Raw genomic sequence first — 5,868 nt, 5'->3', positions numbered from 1 at the left:
CTATTTCTTTGAATTTTGTTTCATACACGGTAAATGGGGTAACTTTGGGACAATGGGTAATTCTTAGTTTAGGGGGTTTCCTGGGGGACACACTGTTTTGAATCGGTTCAGTTGGTTTGGTCAATTGTTTGGTTGAAATCACGTCTGTTGAGTAGACCTGCTTTGTGTTTCTATCTGACGACAGTTGTCAGAACCCTATTTCACTGCACTTACGACGACAGCAAAGTGATTCTTGCCATTTGTTTTTCAAACTTCTTGTTTTAATGAAACTTTCGCTTGTGCCTCAAGCATTGCACACACCAAATTGCGTTCAAATCTGTGTACTAGGGCTGGGTGATGTAGGAATTTCTAAATCTTGTTGCATCGCCAACCTTTTTTTTTTGTTTTTTACTTATAACTGCTTATTTAAGTTTTGCATAATATATTCATGATGAAAAAACATATAAATTATGCCCAATACTACAGATTCTAACATCGGCAAGAAATTGTCCAAAAAAAAAAAAAGCATCGAAAGTGAATAATTAGATAGCAATAAATATTACAGACATGTGTTTTGAGATTACAATGAACTTATTTTTTCAATGCAAAAAGACGATGCGAGCTAATGGAAACAGTCTCATCTGCTTGCATTTAAAAAGGGGTTCTTCGAAATACCAAAATACGTATGTGAACTTTGACATTTTGGGAAGGGGACATTTTTTAATTTGCCGAATGATACTCTGAATTGTAAAGAATCATAAATACAAGTGTGGACACAAACTTGTATCTAACGAGAATATACTTTAAGCATCATTATATTTCAAAAAGGCAATTTCAAAGTAAACTGCAAATTTACCGAAACGTTTGAAAAAAAAAATTGTGGAATAAGAACATTTTTGGTAGGTCACAATGACCTTCCATCGGGTGCCCCTGCTTCCTCAGCGTTTTGGAACAATTGCGAGATTAAAACGGCAACAATCATGGACCGGTGTCTAAACATCAGTGCTAGGATTTGTAGTTGGTGCAGTATCAATGCATCTGTTTAGAGAAAAATTCTAAACCGGTTTAACAGGGTTCATACGCTCCTTCAAAACTCCTTTATTTAGGAAATTTTTTTGAATGGCCCTTCAGACTCCTTTATTTTGATTTTAACTCCTTTTTTAGTTCAAGACTACATAATCTTCCTCTATGACAGTAACTTAAAATACTTTGATCGACAACTAACTTCTTCACAAGGGTGATTTTAATGTACTAATTTCATTTATCTATTTTTTCATAAAGATGTGGTTTACAAATTCATCATAGAAGTCGTAAAAGTTGAAGGTGAAAATATTATTAGATGCCTAAGACATTTCCAAGTGAAGTAAAACATGCTTAAGTGACGCTTAAATATTTTTTCAAGTTTTATGATTGTTTTTCAACCACAGCAGCAAACGTCAGGTTGTCTAATTATTATTTAAGTATTTGAAAATACATAAGCACATGTACTATATTAAGCGATTGTGTTAAAAAACAATTGTTTAGTAAATCGCTGTTATGATGTAGTATAAAGGGTCGGTCACCCGCAAGTGATGTCCTGTCTTGAGGGAGAGGCGGGGGTACATGAAATTGTGACAAGGGGAAGAGAGAGAGGGAGACAAAAAGTGACATCACAAAGTTATTGTAACAATGTTTAGAAAAAAATATGACATGTGACAAGAAGAGTTAGGAGAAGTGTGACACTTTGTGAAAGAGGGGGAAGGGGGTCAAATATGTTGAAAAAAAAAGTGAGACATTGTTTAATGTACCCATTAGTATTTCTTTAAAATCTCATTTTATTCCTTTAAAACCCCTCCAAAACTTCATTTTATTTCTGAAATTGAGTACGAAACCTGTGATGCGGGATATACACCAGTATTTTGCGATGCAATCGCCCAGTCCTACTGTGTAACCATTGATAAAAACGTCCTTAAGTGATTAATATAGGAGTAACCATGCTTATTAAAAGTTCTATAACCTCTATATTGTAAATTTTCTTGGAGTAACTTTGGGGCTGAGAAAGTTTCCGTTCAAGAGCTACAAGTTTATAGCGATCTTCTGGCTTTGGTTGACAAAAAATAAACTTTACAAAATATTTAAGTAATATCAGTTAAACTATCTGTATGTTTAGCAACATTTCAAAGCACAGTTTGAAATATCTTTAATCTTCGTAATCGCTTAGACCACTTGGCTACTGTGGCCCCACTTAGTAGAGTTGGTAAACAAAAAATTCAAGGAGCGAAAGCTACCTACATTTTTCGCACGCAGGTGGCGTGCGACACCTTCCCGAAGTGACAAAATGGCAACTGGTTGTTGATATGGTGAATTTTGATTACTGTCGGGTGTTTAGTGACACTCTCAAGGTTACGACAAATCGATGGATGTAAGAATTACCAAAACTGGACAAGGCGTTTAGCCCCTACAATGCCACATAGGAACAAACATACATACTTATAAACACATTACCCCCCTTTGCGTTGCACAGTCGGGTAAAAAAAGAATATTTGATACTTACCGATTAGTTGAAGGTGGTAAAAAATTCTTTATCAACCTGTACAAGCAGACTTTCTACAAATAGCTTGTAAAATCGCTTTGTAGAACAAACATGTTCCAAATGTTTTTAGTCCAGTTCACAACAACAAAAATAAGATAATCCCATTCGTCGGACATTTTAATTTTGTCATTGTTGTTTATGAAACCACAGCCCTTAAAGCTGTTTTTAACTACTGATTCGTTGTTAAAATCAAAGTAGCAGATTTATTTGCTATTAAAGTTAAAACTAGTATTAAATTTACAGCCACTGCCAGAAACTTGCATTCATGCAGAAAAACTCTAAAGAAGAGATTAAAATGGTTAAAAATCAGTAAAAAATGTATTACATATCTTTTTACAATAAAATCCAATATTTCAGTAACACTGAAAATAGTTTTTAAATATATATAAAATTATTCAACTGTGCTTGACAAAAAATGGTGAATTAATAACAGAGAAAGTAAGCTAAAACATGGATTGAAACATTAGGCATTCAAATATTTCAGCTTATTTTTTTTTGACTGCAGTGTATAATGCACACAATATTAAATGCAACATCTATCAACATAAAAGGTTTTATTCATTTAAGTAAAAAGTAAACAACTCTTCCAAAAGGTCCGTCTCAATATCTTAAGGATATTATTAAAAGCATTTTTATTACAGACTTAATCCAGAAATCAGTTATCGCTTAAGGTTATTTAAAATTCAGTGTATAAGTTCTACCTTAACTGAACACATCGTCGCCTCAGAGCAGCAGTAAAACATCTAATCCCAGGAATAACACTAAGATATCCTACTGTTGCTCTGAGGCAGATAGGATCTAATGGTTTAGTTTGATGTGCAGGGCCCGAATAAGATATAGAGGGGCCGTAGGCCAAATACATCTTTGGGGGCCCCTGTATTCAAACTTTATAACTTTAGCCGTTGGCTGAAACAAGTTTAGCGATAGACTCAAGTAATTTCAGTCATTTGGGGGCCCCTAAATATCGGAGGCCCTACGCCACGGCCTAGTTGGCCTATTGAGTAATCAGGCCCAGGTTATGTGTTTTTCCCCACTCAGTTCCCCAACAGCGAAATTTTTGGTTCACAATCAGAAGGTTTAGGTTTTGTCTCCACACATAAATAGCCCAAAATTCTGTCTGATACCTAAAGATTCATACAATTAAAAGGAATTACAGGTGTTGAGCTTCCATGTGTTTTTATGCAAATTAAACCCGGATTTACATCAAAATTTTACTTATGGATAAACCACTCAGCAAATTGTCAGGTTAGATTAATTAGCAAAAGATAATCAACTTAGAATTATAGAGATAATGGTTTTTAATTATCACTCCAAACACACATTCATTTTTAGGTATTTCTGCCTTAGCCCGGGCTCAGGGCGGTAACTTACTACAAAATACCTTAGCTTTGCCATCAATCTTTGAGTTGAACCACACCATTGCTGCAGTCACTCATCTGGTATGCTAATTCTGCATTAGTTACCAGTTTGTTTGGCTCTCTTGGCTCCCTTAAGAGATTTTTCGCCTCCAGCTCATGTGATTCCTATTCCGGGCTGATGAGTGCTAAAAAGCACGAAATTGCAGTCCTCGGATGGAATAACTGAGCTGGTGGTGTATTTTAGGTACACATTCACTTATTTTTAAATACAATTTCAATTTTTCAGAATTAGTTGATAGTTTGTTTATTTCTGGTGAGCAATGATTTAGTTTTGCTTATTTTCAATCTTTTTTAAAATGCTTCAAAACTTAATTCAAATTCTGTAAACCAATTTGCTTATTATTGTTGATAAAAGTATATTCGGCTGTGATCTAGATGTGAAAATTCAACTGTTCTGTAAGCTGAGTGATTTTTAAAACTTTAGCATCAACTTTTTTATTATTAGTAGCACTTTAGATAGAATAGGGTGCCATGAAAAACAAGGAAAATGCTGATTGTTTTGCAAAAAATGTTTGCAGTATCTACAAACAAATAAATGCTGCAGATACAAACTCGGTTTTTATAATTCTTCAACAGTAAAAATTTCCTTTTTTAAGCACTTTTATTATACTTGGCCCGATTGTCACTGAGAAATCTGAAGCCCGGTTTTGCTTAAATCTCTGCAATTAGACCTCTTAGAGCCTTCGGGATTTCACTAAATGATTTGCTTAATCTTAAGGTACAACTTAGCGCTGAAGAATTAAAATTCTAAAATAAAATTATTATTTTAGTTAGGATGGAAAACAGCAAATTTCATGTAATTTCCCTGTTAAATGTTTAAATATAAAACCCATTGTTACAAATTTTGTTGCCTTGCAACTGTAATGTTAAAAGCAGTCGTAATGAAAATTTTGAATCAAGGCTTCTCTGAAGCAAGCATGAAATTAGCAAGCATAAATGCTAGTGAGGAACAAGGATTAAATTTTAGTGCCAACTGCTTAAAGTTTTAGACTCATATATAGGTTTTTTCCCTTTTGGTACCGAGCATTTATATGAAAAAATAAGGAAGTTTCGTGAGGGTTAAATTATTCTATTTCTGAAATACATTTATACTAAAAAGAAAAAAAATAACATAATTTTTTAAAAAATACCAAGCACTTTTCATAATGCACTCAAAAGGACAAAATAACTTTTCTGAGTCAGAAAGGACAATTTAAGAACTCCTGTAGTTTTCAAAAATTCCAAGAAAATGACACCACAAAGGAAGAAAAGTGAGGTTCTGGTCATTTCAAAGCAAACTTTCCCAATAAGAAAAATATACATCTTTCTACACTCAAAGTTATGATAGAAAGCTAGATAATGATAAAAAATTCTCTTCATGACTTGAACCGTACTTTTCTTCGTTTGTGGTGTCATTTTCTTCGAATTTTAGAAAACTACAGGAATTCTTAAATATTCCTTTCTGACCCAGAAAAGTTATTTTGTCCTTTTGAGTGCATTATGAAAAGTGCTTGATATTTTTTTAAAAATTATGTTATTCAAATGAAATGGGGGGAAAACTTAATAATTTTTTTAGCAAAAAAAAAACACTGATGACTGAAATGTAAAACACTTTTTGGATTGCTTTTGGAAAACTTCGGAGGGGGTTTGACCCTAAAAACCCACCCATTGCGTATGACCCTATCCAAATATCATTGTTAGCTGTCTGTTTTTGCTCTTACAAAATAGTAGATGGCATAATACTTAAGTACCTATCACATATATGATTCACTTTATTGTAGTAAGTGAAACATTTCCCCAGCATGAATTGTCAAAATGATGTTTGAACTGGCCTCGAAAAGCAAATTTCTTGCCACATTTTCCGCAAATTAAAGTTTTGGTTAAATCAGGCCTATTCTTCCTCTTAGAAACACATTGCTG

The sequence above is a fragment of the Uloborus diversus genome, unplaced genomic scaffold, assembly GCF_026930045.1.
Source record: "Uloborus diversus isolate 005 unplaced genomic scaffold, Udiv.v.3.1 scaffold_11, whole genome shotgun sequence".
In the NCBI taxonomy this organism is placed as follows: Eukaryota; Metazoa; Arthropoda; class Arachnida; order Araneae; family Uloboridae; genus Uloborus; species Uloborus diversus.
This window is presented reverse-complemented; position numbering follows the sequence as displayed.